This window comes from Meles meles, chromosome 7, assembly GCF_922984935.1.
Source record: "Meles meles chromosome 7, mMelMel3.1 paternal haplotype, whole genome shotgun sequence".
Taxonomy (NCBI): domain Eukaryota; kingdom Metazoa; phylum Chordata; class Mammalia; order Carnivora; family Mustelidae; genus Meles; species Meles meles.
Window position 1 is genome coordinate 57572153 of NC_060072.1, and position 15379 is coordinate 57587531.

Consider the following 15379-nt stretch of genomic DNA (forward strand, 5'->3'; position numbering starts at 1 on the left):
AAAGAAGAGGCAAAAAGACACACGTAGTGGGAGACACTCAGAAGAGGGGACATGGGTGAATTGAAATACCCAGGCTCCTCTCGGCTCTTTTCTGTTTGGAAAAAAAAAAAGCAGCAATTCTGAAAGTTACAAAAGTAGAACACATCTGCGGAGCTGCCTACATGAACCATGACAGAAAATTCGGTTCAGGAATATTACAGACCCAGGCCCACAGCTATGGCAACCCTGGAGAGTGTCAGGAATGCAGAATCGTAGGCCCCATCCCAGACCTACTGAATCAGGGTGTCCAATTTTAACAAGATCCCCAGGTGATTTCCATAGACGAGAAAGTTCGACGAATGCTGAGGTAGCCATCTGACATCCACAGATAACCTCGGCGTCTCGTTTGGCAGTGCGGGACATGAAGCATGACCACCGAGGAGCGGCACGACTTAAGCCAATCACCTCACATCCCTGGATTTCAGTTCCTTCACCTATCAAATGAGAAGGTCAGAGTAAACGCGTTCTGAACCGTCACGAAGCTCTGACCTTGATCTCACCTGACATCGTAACTTCAAACCCTTCCCACCCATCCGAACCAACAACAGATAGCCTTATTTGCTAATTAATATTTCCCTTCCTCTCCCCTCTCACCTAATATCTTTCTCAAGTGTCTGTCGTGTGCCAGGCTCTGTGTTCAGAACAAATGATTTCAGGATGGATAAATACTCAAGGAGCTCACAAACTTCTTAGGGAAACAGAGCATAAAAACAAAATTAGGATCGAAGTATGGTAATGATCATGAACCAGCCCTGGTGAGGCCCAGAAGGCAGAGCAGCCATTCTGCTCGGGGCAGTCACGCAGGACTTCAGCAGAGGGCCAACATATGCACTGTGCCAACCTCAGCTGCAAACACCAGAAGTGCAAAGACAGAAACAAGGTAGATGGAGAACATCAACGAACCAACCAAAGGTTCCCGAACACACCTCTCCAGGTTCACAAAACTCCACAAGCACATCCACACAATGGATCTGGTGTAAGGGCCATAGACAAACCATGAACAGACATAGGCGCACCCCCAGAAGCCCACCTCCTCAGAGCTATGCCCCCTCCCTCATCCCGACTGCATTGGGTTCTTCTAGCTACGGCATCCTTCTGAAAGATCATATCAATTCAACCACTAATCTACTCTCCCTAGAGACTGCTTCTGTGGTTTCAAAGAGGGGATGCACTTTAATAAATGTGAACAATTCATTAGACCAGTAACTCTTTTTGATCTATATTTATTTATAGAGACGACACTCGTAACCGATTGCATGCACACTAGCAGAGACTGAAAATGTAATTTACTGAAAGGAAGAAATTTCTAGAATTTCTAAGGAGGATGGAGAATGGCAGTGGGGGAAAGAAACCTCACTTGCCAACATAACCAATCCTGACCCCAACAAGTTACATGAGATGAGAGGCTTTGTCAGCCCTCACCTTCCTTATTAAGGAGAAAAGGCTATCGCTCAAAACAACAGTTTGCCAACCTTTAGAATGGTGAGCTCCACCCTGACATCCCTCCTGCCCCTGGCTTCTATAGGCTTATTTTTTTTGCTAAGGTTTCTTCACATACAACCTGTCCTTTCCCCTGCCCGCTATATATCCTATTGCATAAATATTCATGACATTTTTGCTTTAACTTATTAGCCGTGATGGACATGTCACCTTCATCTTCGTACTGTTGAACAAGAAAATAGGGGGGCAAAGCCCTGCATCCCAGGTTCACCACATTCATGGAGAAGATGGGAGAATGTTTTACAAGGCAATGATGGTGTGGTCAAGGGCTGAATCAGCTCAGCCCCATTTCTCCCTGTCCAGCGCCACTCATCCCCCCAACCAAGTTCAGTCCGTGTTTTCGCCTCCCAGGTGCCCCAGTGCCCCTCCTTGCACAGGCTAGTACGTGTGCATGAAGGTCAAAGAAGAGGGTCCAGGTTCTGAAGCCATTCTTCTGGAGATGAAGAGGAATACAAAATCCAGCTACCTGCCGTTCACCCCTTCACCAGAAGGAGTCGCTCTTCTTCGCATTCAGCCTACAAGAAAGGCACTTGATGTGCAAAGTAGTGACTAGAGAATGTATTGGTCCTCCTCCTTTCCCTTAATTTTGCCTCGTTAATTCTTTGCTTCCTCTGCATCTATCCCTGCCAGAAACGACACACACGCAGTAGCAAAGCAAGACTCTTGAGACACATAGCCTTCCTAGGAATAGAACCAATGCTGAGAAGTGAGACCACGGAGGGGCACACCCTATTCCTCTCCTTGCATGTGAACAGGTACCTCTGGGTGGCCACATGGCTCTGTGATCCCAGACCCGTCATGCTTTGCTACACCTGAAACACACAGGGACAGGAGGCATCCATGTTGTTCTGCTTCCTTTCAAATCACCAATCTAAACTCCTTAGCCGGGATTGCCTGAGAAGTCTTTATTTCCCATTAGTTTGGTTTTTTTTTTTTTTTCCTTAATTGTACATCATAGAGGCTCCTCAGCTGAAATTAAATTTGCTCTTCCTCCCCCCAATAGGCACATTTCTTCCTCAGGTAACCCACACTGTACGGCGGGTGGCAGAAGGAGAGAAGATAAAATAGAACCCAGTCAGTTCTTTGTGCCATGAGGGGAAAAATAAAGAGAAACAGAACAGTGGCCCAGAGACAGCCTTGCCAAGATTGCTCACAGGCACGCAACACACCTGTCTCCTCAGGGCTCCAAAATGGCTTTGGTTGTGGTAAAGGTACAGACCACCTGTAGTGATTCCACCTTGAATCCTAGTAAGACACTAACAGTTGGAATGGCTCCCCCTCTCTTTGTACCTTTCCTACCACCCAGTCATCTTCTTTCTCAGCACCCTCCCATTTTAACCTCTTACCCTTTGTCTAGCTTTAGGGCCAACTAAGGATGGCCTAGAACCTGGCTTAATCCTATGAGCATTCTAGGAGACAGTGGCTGAGACTCTGTCCAAAGGCCTACTGTCAACCTGGACGCCAACCAACACGAGGAAGGGTCTAGTCCCTGTAGGGCACCGTCGCAGACACCAGGAAAGAGAAAAGGGGCCTACGCTCTAGGGACACCCACCTCACCTTGCTCATCTGTACGTAGGAAACCACCGCACATGGAGTTGCTGTTCTCACCCATACCTCTGTTCTATTTTGAAGGAAAATTAAGAATACATCCTCCCACTTGAAGGAGTAGAAGCAGATGGAGAACCAGCTCAGGTGTCTGTAAGGTGAGCACACACCAGATAACCTCAGCTATTTGTAGACACGGTGAGAACATGGTTCAAAGTGGGATCCCACCCTCCCATTCTGCTGACATTACAGATGGGCACAGATTACCAATTAGACGCTCAAAAGAAGGAAACCTGGGGGGAGGGGAGTAGTGAATGTGGATGATATCCATCCCTTCTGAACAATGAAGAACTGTCTTCTGGTCTGATATTGAAGGACAAGGATCTTCTCCTTCCCCCAATCCCTTTAGTATTTTGGATTGTTTCTAAGTATAGTCATTAAAATGCCAGAGAAAAAAGATTAGAGGGGAGAATACTTTCAGAAAGACTACTGATGCCCATGATTCTGCTACAGGATTTTGAAGATCATTATCTCAACCTGATTTCTGCATCTGGGCACCCTCAGAGTTTAGGGGTGGACAGTCAGTGGACCAAGGAGAAGAGCACACCAGCTCATCACCACGGCCCTCCAGCCTGTGGATGGTCTGACGGCCTCAGGAGTTGTCTTGCCTTGCATGAGTGCCTAGCTGAAGAGTCATTAGCTAAGTCTTTTCCGTTTCTCCTGCTATTCCAAGTACATAAAAAATACTGCCTAGCCACATTTCACATACTGTAAAAAATAATGGGGGGGGGGTTAAAGTCTTCATTCTCATTTTAAGGTAAGAGACGAACACATGCAAACGGCACATCTCTTTGTCTAACACAAAGACTCACGTGTCGAATTCTGCACCCCTTCCTCATGCACAGCATTTTAGAACTCTGCAAGATAGCCATTTTGCAAGAGTGTGGAAGTAACAGTTTGCTTGGAGGATGTGTGGGTATAAATAGATGTGTAGACAGAAGGAGAAATTTACAGCTCAAAAATAATAGCACAGGGAAAAAATATAAATTAAAAGAATATTGACAGAATTCCTTTTTTGCAAGCTTAAGACTGAAGTCCTTTTAATCTGCAGCATCCTTCAATTCCAGGTGTTCCTAGACCAGCCAGATTCCCCACCTAGACCTTTCCCTCTGCAGTAGGCCTCCCGGGATCTCTGGGCCCCGTTTCAATGCTTTAGACAGCAAGTGGACTTCAGGGCAACAACCACAGTAATCATTATTTTCATTTTTTTTTAAAGGGCATTTTTTAAAAAGGCTAGGAAGGTAGAGACCGGAGACAGGCATGGAAGTGGCAAGGGGAAAAAGCTAGCCTGAAAAAAAAATTTTTTTTCTAGATTCCCATAAAAATCAGAGCTGTAACCCTGGGTGAATAAAATGCTATTTAACTCAAAAATCACACAGGTCTCCCATGCACGTCTACATACACAGACCCTTATGTCACCCAGCATCTTCCGTCCCTACATACATCCACCCCCACTGCCTCCCAAAAACCCAAAACCTGTTTGATGAGAAAAGCAAAGCTATAACATGGGAGATTTCCCCCTTCATAAAAAGACTTTTTTCCCAAAACAGCATTATTTTATTATCTTATCGCCTTTTCTTCCAAAAATTCCATTTGAGGGATTAGAAAAGAGAGATAAACAAGGAATCCCTACCCCAGGTGAGATGAAAATAAAACAGAATTTGCCCTACCTTGGTTTGTAGAAGCCAAACCTCTAGACGGACAGATTAAGGGAGTGAGCATGTTGGGAATGTCCAGTCTCCTCTTCTCGCTGGCATATCCACATAAGAAAGATGAAGGATAAATGAAAGGAAGGTAATTGAAAATCCAATTTAGCGTGAATTTTGTTTTAATCTTGTGTCTTGAAGAGATGCAAATTCAAAGGAAAAAAAAAGACTGAATTCAAAGGTAATTCAGGATATGGAGAGCAGCTCACAATGCAGAATCCAGAGTAATTATTCCATTTGCATGTGAGGTTAGTGGCTGGGCTATTTTTTAAATGATTCTTCTGGCAATTACGGTTTTTGCTTTTTGGAGCTTTAGAGGAGGAGGCTCTGTGTAGAGAAGCTGGGGGCCGGCTCTGTCCCTCCGTGGAGCATGGTCATTCCCAAAGCGTCCCCTTCCTAAGGGGGAAAAAGAGGCGGTCAGGGTTCGATTTGAGTGTCCCCGGAGGGTGAGAAAAATGCATTCCGAAAAAGATATCAATTCGTTTTAAGGAAAGGGGGGAGGAAACCCCGCATTTCCCACAGAGTGCACACGAGAGGAATTGAAAACAGCTGGCACCGGTCTATAAATAATTCAGAAAAGGTCTGGCTATACCATTCCTGGGACAGGCATGGATGAGAGGTGGGAATGCCAACCTGAATGGAAGAGGAGAGAGGGAGCGAGCCGGCGAAGGAGGGAAGCGGTAAGGAAGGAGGAAGGGAGGGAGAAGCGGCACCAGGGAGCAACACACACTCACACACACGCAGAAACACAATCCCCACTTAACTCGCCAGCAAGTGCGGCCCCCAGCCCCATCTGCATTGCTGCTGACATGTCTGTCTCGCTCTCCCCATCGCCTCCAGCGGCAGCGCCTCCTCCCACCCCGGGCTTGTGCTCAATGGGTTCTGATTGTGCACTGGGTGCACACTGGGCATTTCTTGGAAGGGGCACACTGACACGCGCGCACACACACACGCCCCCGACGCGCACGCGCCCCCGCGCGCGCACTCACACTCACCCCCCGCGCACACTCACCCCCGCGCACACTCACGCCGCCGCCGCGCTGATGTGCAGCGCTCAGGGCTTCACCTGCAACGTGTCGATTGGACGGATGGTCGCGGCGCGTGGCTCCGGCCCGGGGCACGGACGCCCAACCTCTCTGTTCTGTAAGGGGATTAACACCCCTCCCAAAAAAAGACCAGAGAGAGCCGTCCCCTTTCACCCTAATATATATATATATTTAAAGCCACGTCCAAATTAGCAAGTGCCGGGTTCTGCTGGATTCAAGAGCTTCACCCAACACCAGGTTAGTTTACGGTTCCACCGCTTCGACCCTTTATCTCCCTGACACCCCCAAGCCCCAGCACTGAGACAGGAGACTCCAAAGCGAGTATTTACGTACTGACTCCGAGCGCCTGGGCGATTGCAGAATCTCCGGAGAGGGGTGGCGGGTGGCCGGGGATGGAGGGTTTTCCTTTCCTGCAAAGCAGGATTGATAATCCGTGTCGGGGTTTTGAAGTTCACGACTCTTCGTGGCGAAGCCAAAGAAAATGCATTCGGACGCCAGCACTTCTGGACTGTGGTCATCAAAAAATCACCCTGATGAGCACTTTCGATAAGAGCAAAGCCCCGAGATTTCCTAGAGGTGAAGAAGCCGGAGGAAGTGGTTTTTGAAAAGGGTTGGGGGGGACCTTCCTTTCTCAAAAAAAAAAAAAAAAAAAAAAAAAAAAAAAAGAGGGTGGGGGGGTGGAGAAGCAGGAGCCCAGATTCCAGTTGGTGATGATCGGAGCCGGGGGAGGGGAGGCGGGCGGGGGCACGTTGTGCAAGTCAACCGCGCGGCAGCAGGAGAGGAAGACGAGGAGGGGGAGGAGGGGGAGAGTAAGAAAAATGGGTATTAATCACCGGGGACGGGGGTTGGGCAGGAGATCACAAGTTGCCTGGTCTGCATTTGGGTCTCACACCCAAAAACGTGCCCCCCACCCCCCGCACACACACCTACCTCTCACACACTGGCTCGGGTGGGAGGAGAAACCCACGAAGCTGGGGAAGATGTTTCTGCTCCTAGGGTGTGTGTGTGTGTGTGTGTGTGTGTGTGTGTGTGTGTGTGTGCGTCCTCTTTCTCCACACCCCCCACCCCACCCCACCCCCAAACCCCGTCACCCCCTCACTCCTATTGCTAAGACTCCGGCAGAGGCAGCTTCCCATGTCACGTGCCGGGGGAAGTGGGGTAAGAAGGGGGGAAATCCTTAACCCGAGTCCGTGGCGCCTCCTGCTGGCCGCAGTGGGGCACAGCAAAGAGGAAGGGCTGCGAAGGGGTGTGGGGAGCAAGACAGTGCCCCCGGTGGGCGGCCGCGCTGGGCTGCGGGAAGCATCTCAAAGGCGGAGCTGCAGTTTGAAATATAAGACCTCTCGCTCTCTTTCCCACAAATCAGCCTCTGCTTCCTACGGGCGGCGCGAGGGCTGGACGCAGTTTAAAGCCGGGTTCTTGCCTTCAAGAAGCTTAGGATCTGAGTACACGAGGCTGACGGGAAAACAATGGGAAACAAAGGAAGGCAAATGGAATTAAGGGCTAAATGGTGTAGTAAGATAATATATGTGCTTTACTGACAACTAGTGAAGGTTCAAGGAGTTGGGCATTTCTTATTAAAGTGGATCCTGTTATTGAAAGACCTTGAGGAGAGAAAATGTTGTTGAGACAGGTGAATAACCCTTACATGAAACTACATTTCATGGCGTTTGCAAACCCACCCTCTTGTAAAACGCAAACATCCCTTCTTTTCTCTCCCTCTTAACCTGTTTTCTGTTTTAATAGCATTTACCACCACCTGTATTATTATTTTTAATATTAATATCGTCATGTGTGCACCATTTTTATTCTGATCCGTTGTCTCTTCGAAGATCTAGAATATTATAGCGGTGGAGCATTTTCATATTGGTTATATCATGAACTTCTCACCAACGTTCCCGAGAAGCAGCCATATAAACACACAGGTAATACTCCTGTGTGAAGCAGTTACACCTAGTCATTTGGAGCTTTGATCTATGTAGATTACATCAGATGCATATTCAGTCCTATAGACCAAACCATAGTCATAATAATCTGAACCTAATTCTTTCATGTTTCCTAGTTTTTGTTAGGTTTAATGGTCACATCTAAGATTCCTAAAGGCACACACAAACGCATAAGCATTATATGGAAACACAAATACTGAAATTACTCTTTCTCAGTAACGGTATTGCTGGTTTTTTTTTTTTTTGTTTTTTTTTTCTTAAAGATCTTATTTGGTTATTTGACAGAAAGAGAGATATCCCAAGTAGGCAATTGCTGTTTCTCTAAGACAGGGTAGGGCTGATCTTCCACCTCTTTGGAGAACACAGACCCACTCCAGAGTTGCTGTGCCCCTTGATACACAGCAGCCAACCCAAACCCCTCTATGTGCAGATTTCCTGTTGTTAGAACATGGATTCCAGGAGGGGTGTAAGTTGCAGAGCAAGGACCCCATGGGGCTTTCCGGAAACACTTCCTTGAGTCTCCCAGGGAATGCCATTACCTTCAGAATAAGACCCAAACTCACTCAAGGGTTGACCTTTAACCTATTTGAAAAAGCAACAACAACAAAAACACAAACAAAACAAAAAACAAAACCAAAAAACCCCACAGAACCTACTTTCCCTTTCCTATTCCAATCCCCTTCATCAAAATTGGGTGGTTCTTCTCTATTTTCTTTTCATCCCTTCCTGAACCCAGTAATTCCATTCCAGCTCATTCACTTTTGCAAGTGTGGAGGAAAGAATGAATTCTCCAACTCCTTAATTATGTCTACCCTTCCCTTCAATTTCTAGATCAAGTCCCACCTCATCTGAGGATATTTTCAGTCCACCAGGACTGAATTGATTTCTGTAACAACCGCAAGAGTCTTTCAATGAGGTATGGGCCCTCACCACCATGCCCCTGCCTCCTACCCCCTGCACGTGGAAATGTGTCGAGGAATTTGTATGGTCAGTTATCAGATGACTAGGGGATGGTAGTGACGTGCATGATGCGGGTGCCAGAGATATGACACACACCAAGCTGGTCATTTGGCCTTGCATTAGGAAGAACTGGCCCAAAAGGAAAAAAATACTACCACAAGCAATTTATGTTCAACCATACTGGTTCAACCATATTGAAACTGTTGGTATTCAATCATATGAAATTGCCAATCACAGGAAATAACTATCATTGCCCTATAATAAAAAGGCAATTTCATAAGGCTAAACTTAAAATTGTATACTTATTTCTCCAGTCTTTCCAATTACTTATCTAACTACTTAAGGAACAAGACCATCCTCTACACTATCCATCTATTCCCAGCACCTGATGGTTGGTTAGCAATCTCAGGAGTTCCCCTAGTGAAATTCTAAATTGGTCCCTGTACACAGAGAATGAGGAAGAACTGAAGAAAAAGAGAGACCACTACAGTTTGTAGGGTGGCAATTTTAATAGGCAAGACCATTTGCCTATGAGGCTTGTCTTGGGCGGCCACAAGATAAATGGATCTCAGCACCTCCCCACCAGAATCGTAAGACTTTATATAGAGGTCTTCATGGGGCTCACTCATGCGTGCAGTCCAGCCAATCTCAAAGCTGTATCCTTGACGTGGCTCCTAAGGCGAGAACAATGGGTAGAACGACATTCCAAGGACAGGGCGGGGGTAAGGACCTTCCAATTACCCAGATCCAGCTTGTGACTCAACTGGCTGTCACCTCCTCTCAATGACCTCCTCTAACAGTGGCATGATTCCAGCATGCAGTGGGGCCTCGATACATAGGAAGTTTGGGGTTTGTCTGGGTTTTTGTGTTTTTTTTTGTTTTTTTTTTTTATGACTATTAGACACCACTTTTCCAAGCAGTCTCGCTGACTCTGGCTCGGAAGAGATAATCCTAGGGACCATGCAGCTTGTAAGTGGAAGGTGGCATCTCTTCTCCATGGTATTTATTGCCCATTGTCCATTTAATGGGAAAAGATCTCTCTCCTTATTCCTCAGACTCCCTGACACTCCCTGGCACTTCTCGTGAATGACCTTTGCCTCCAGGGACCACAAGCCTTTCAATAAAACCATTTTCAAGGATCATCCGGATTCATGAAATTCGGAACATTATTTCATAATATTGCAAATATGCATTTCCTAACTCCTAGGCAGGAAGCACAAAAAGCAGTGCTCTAAAAAAACAAGATGTTGGATTATATTTCACAGCATCATTTATTGAGGGAAAAGCTCTCACCTGAGGCTGCTAAGGACACTGGAGGACATATTCTGCCACTTCTCTTGACCAAAAGAGAGGATCCCAAGGGATGCAAACACTCTTGTCCATGGCCAGTCAACACATGCAAAGCCCATGAATTGCCCAGCAATCAATCAGTCAGTCAATAGAAGCAGGAGGTATGGGGGAGTATATTTATCTCACAACATCTTTCATATCAAGCACTGATACCACAGGGTAAGGCCTGAAGTTTACGATTTGGGGTTCCTCTTCAAGGAAAGAGTTGAAAAATTTTTTTAAGATTTTATTTATTTATTTGACACAGAGAGAGTCAGCGAGAGAGGGAACACAAGCAAGAGGAGTGAGAGAGGGAGAAGCAGGCTTCCCACCCAGCTAGGAGCCCAATGCGGGGCTGGATCCCAGGACCCTGGATCATGACCTGAGCCGAAGGCAGACACTTAATGACTGAGCGACCCAGGTGCCCCAAGAGTAGAAATTTTGATGTGAAAGTAAATATTTACTTAAAATGAGAAAATAAATCAAAAGAAATGAAAAATTCTTTGATATTGGGACACCTGGGTGGCTCAGTGGGTTAAGACTCTGCCTTCAGCTCAGGTCATGATCTCAGGATCCTGGGATCGAGCTCCGCATCAGGATCCCTGCTCATCAGGGAGCCTGCTTCCCTCTCTCTCTCTGCCTGCTGCTCTGCCTACTTGTGATCTTTCTCTGTGTCAAATAAATGAATAAAATCTTTAAAAAAATTCTTTGATATTTATTAATGCCACAAAAATTTGTAATTATTATAATTTTATTCTTGCCTAAATGTTCTGTAATGTTCACTTTTCTATATTTTTTACTTTATATTCTTCACATTATGATTTATAATATAATTTATATGAAAGTAACAGAAAATATCAAGTCTATCCTTTACCATGGTTGCTCAAAAATTTTTTTTCATTATTAATCATTTAGAAAAAATTCTTATTGGTAGTAGTGTAATGTTTGTTTTTTAGAATTGCTGTCAAATTAGGGAAAACCTCAAATTTCTTTCATTTTTTTTTTTACAGATTTTATTTATTTGTTTGACAGAGATCACAAGTAGGCAGAGAAGCAGGCAGAGAGAGGGAGAAGCAGGCTCCCTGCTGAGCAGAGAGCCTGATGCAGGCCTCAATCCCAGGACCCTGAGATCATGACCTGAGCCAAAGACAGAGGCTTAACCCTCTGAGCCACCCAGGTGCCCCTCAAATTTCTTTTATATATAAGTCATAAGGCTTCAAGGATTTCAAGTTTTTGTGTACAGTGGTTAATATTAAATACCCCTTGAACTGATGACACTCCTTAACCAGTTTGCTATGCATTATAAGTTTTGCATTATCTTCATCAATGTTAGTATTTTGTCTCAAACCAGCCAGAAATTTAAATCTTTTTCCAGTGTGTTCATTTGGTTCACTCCTCTTCTATTACTGGATTATCAAATAATACAGGAGCCTATTCATTCCTAAAAGTTTCTCCTTTTTCTTAAAGAATTACAGTTTTGGTATGATCCGGAAAAAAAATGTTGCAATTTGCCTCTTAATGTCAGGTTCATTTCTATTGATGTCAGTGCTAACCTCTTTGTCATTTTTTATTTCATATGTGTAAATTATTATATGAATTTTCTCTTGGTTCTTCAACAAATAAATGTATATAATAAAGAACTCTTCAACTATGGCTCAAACAGCAGTCTGTAATTTCTCACGTGTTTTACTTAAAATGTCCAAAAATGCTTTCCAAACTGCAGATAAAGTGGCAAACTCAAGCTTTATCAACTTTTTTTTTTATTTGTTTATTTACAGCATAACAGTATTCATTGTTTTTGCACCACACCCAGTGCTCCATGCAGTACGTGCCCTCCCTATTACCCACCACCTGGTTCCTCAACCTTCCCCCCCTCCTCCCCCTCCTCCCCCCCCCCCCCCCCCCCCCGCCCCTTCAAAACCCTCTGATTGTTTTTCAGAGTCCATAGTCTCTCAAGCTTTATCAACTCTTAAAGAAACTTTTAAAAATCTATGTTTGGTTTCCCTTCCAAGCCTATGGAAAATTCTAGAAGCTTCATGTTGATGTACTCATGGTACAAAACTTGAGCAGCTTTCCAATGGGAAGCATTACACTTTGATTCTTTAAAAACATTCTAAGTTGTCAAATATTCTATTTGTGAGACAAATTGGAAAGGGGGGAAAAAGCATTACGGAATACAAAAGCAGTCTGCAACTTCAGGTAAACTGGAGGCAGCTTTTGCCCCAGCTTGAATAAGAGATGTTGCACTGAACACATGGTCTCTGAGACTTCCATGTCACAGTGCTGCACAGTGCTGCTTCATTGAGAAAGCTGGCAACAATTTAACTCTATAGGAAACTGATGGCAAGCTGCACAAATATATCTCAGTGAACCCAAATTAAATTATTCCCAACTCAGCCTCCACTTAGCTTCATCTCAGAAATGTTCACTGCCACTCCAATGACACCAAGTGTGAGAGGAAATCAGACAGAGAAAGTTGGAGTGGAAAGAGACAGCAATCTTAAATGATTGCAATTAAAATATGCTACTTTTGCAAATTTTACTAAAACATTTGGACACATTATTAGGGCCTCTCCCACAGCCTTAGAAGAAAGGGCCCCAAGTGAAGGGCTGGGAATCTGAAGCTGCATTAGCTTCAAAGTCAGTCTGCCTCTGCTCGTTACCTAATGTAAAACAGGCTTCCTAGTTTCTAGAGAAAATATTCGAATTTTATCTCTGAAAAAATAATTCGTTAAAGGCTCAGTTGACAACATGCATATTAATGCCTTCTGCAGAATCAAATCCATCTTCTTTTGCTTGCAATTCCTGGAGTGTACAGGAAACACAGAGCATTCAATTTTAATAACTCTCGCAAGCATACTAAGATCCTGATTCCACCATCATTACTCTTTTAAAAGAATCTATTTTGTTCTTATCATAATGATATTAATTATTCAACCCAGGCAGTATTTTTTCAAAGGGATAAACAACCTTCACCCCCTCCCCACTGGCCTGAAGACTTGCCTGACCTCCAACAATACAAAAGTTTTCATTATCCACAGCATTTTCTTAAGCCTGTTGTGTACATTGTAACAATACATGTCAACACATTCGCATTGTATATGCAGAGAAACATTTCTTTAATCCTTCCCTACATAGTCTCTTTTCTTTTCCAAAACATACAATAGGGGTGGAAGGGAGGAAAGAAGAGAGGAATAAACAAGACTTGCAGAGAAAAGAATCAGTGAACCTAGAAAGTGGATGGAATTTGTGATGTGATAGTAAGTTCTCTGTGATAAAGAGAAGAATTTGCATGGTGTTATTTCCAGCATCACTCAACTCCTGCAAGAACACACCCTGAGTGGAAATAACCCCCAATTAAACACAGTTAGAGTTGGCACTGCCTGCTGGGTTTTTCCTCCTCCTCCAATATAGCAAAGATATGACAACCTTCTTTCCCAACTAGCTGTTGTTTTTTGGTTTCTTGCTTGTTTGTTTTTTAAGAAATCCTTTAGAATCTTGATTTTATCTACGTGAATATGTTTTGTTTTGTTTTCTTTTCTTTTCTTTCTCTCCCCACCCCCCCACAGAAATACTTTAAGGGGGGAAAAAATGGCCTCTAGTCTCACCATTATGATGCAGAGAAGATGCACTCCTGGTGTTTCATTATGACTGATCAAGCTTCCTGAGAAATGTGCCCTAATCTCTTTTACTACAGACAATATGGATGAAAGATCCCATCTCTATCTGAAGGCATTTTCAAACATCTTATTACCAGAGGCAGTCTGATAATGATGCAAATGAAAGCAAAAGAGATAAATTCTGTATCTCTCCTTTCACAGGTTCCCTTCTCTCATCACTTCATGTCCTTCTTTAAAGTTTTCTAAGGGTTTTCTTTGTGAGCCAGGTATCCATTCCCCCAATATTGGTTTTCCATTTTAGAATCTGCCTCTTGTGCAGGTCTTTATTCCTGGAGCAGGCACTGCCCTCCTCCTCGGGGGAGGCAGCCTCTCTTCTTCATACCCCCATTAGTGTCCTTTTAGCTTCCAGAGTAGTTTTTACTGATGTGACCTCTGCCCACTTCCGCTGGTCTCTGGGCTCCCATCACCTGGCACCCTTCCCATTCACAGCCAAGGGATCCTGTGTAGAGCCCGGGTTCAAGGAAATAGGGACAAAGCATAGGGATCTCCCGCCTTAAGTACCAGAAAGAAAAGCCAACTGGGAGACTTGGACAGGCTGTTGAGAGAATGCAGAGTCAGAGAGGAGTTTGACGATCACTTGTGCTGGATTCCATTGGAAAGCACATGCATGTGTGCACACGCACACACACACACACACACACACGCGTGTGCGTGCGTAGTAGCATTTTGAAAGAATTCTGAGGTGCCAATCTGAGGCAAGGCGTGACTATTCCTCACAAGCCCCAAGTCTATCAGCCTGAGCTGTACATAAAGTGAGCTCCCCCGGGGCGACGGGCTGGAACGTTCACTGCAACCCTGCCAACACCCAGCTCGGTGTCTGAATGAATAACTTCTAAGCAGACCCTAATAATGCTTCTCCGTCCTTATTGGAGCGGCAGCACTGTGCCCCTGCTTGAACACTCAACAGGCTCCCTGCTAGTGGAGTTTAGTTCAAACTCCCCTTTTCACACACTGGTTCCTTCACAGTCTGGCCCCCACATCCCTCTCCCCTGTAGCTCTTAATCATGTACACTCAATTTATCATTCTGTTGGTTTTTTTTTAAAGACTTGATTTATTTATTTGTCGAGAGAGAGAGAGAGAGAGCACGCGAGCACACAAACAGGCAGAGTGGCAGGCAGAAGCAGAGAGAGAAGCAGACTCCCTGCTAAGCAAGGAGCCCTATGTGGGACTGGATCCCAGGACTCTTGGATCATGACCAGAGTTGAAGGCAGCAGCTTAACCCACTGAGCCACCCAAGTGTCCCTTTCATTCTGTTTTTAAATTGAGACTGATTTTCTTTTTAAATTGAGATTTTACTTTTGTCAAAATTGTGTGAGCAAAGTTTAAAATAATCAAGTTGTTCGACACCAGTCCTCTGACCTTCCACCACATTTTCCCCCTCCCTAAAGGCCACCACTTTCAGCTTTAAAAAAAAAAAAAAGTGGGCTTCTTGCCCAGCATGGAGCCTAACATAGTGCCATGACCTGAGCTGAGATCAAGGGTCTGACCCTTAACCACTGAGCCACCCAGGTGCCCCTCAGTGATTTTCATTCAAACTGGTGGCACGAACCCTCACAGCTCAAAATGACAC

At 44.8% G+C, this 15379-nt stretch overlaps 1 protein-coding gene across 1 annotated transcript in view; it reads right to left on the reverse strand.

The window, feature by feature from the left end:
* The window catches only part of GRIN2B (glutamate ionotropic receptor NMDA type subunit 2B), a 404576-nt gene extending 399346 nt beyond the window's left edge, over window positions 1–5230 (reverse strand). Inside the window, exon 1 of the mRNA XM_046012453.1 lies at window positions 4815–5230. The gene's annotated coding sequence lies outside the window, so the exon portion shown is untranslated. The remainder of the gene's footprint in view (window positions 1–4814) is intronic.
* Between the last annotated feature and the right edge of the window lie 10149 nt (window positions 5231–15379).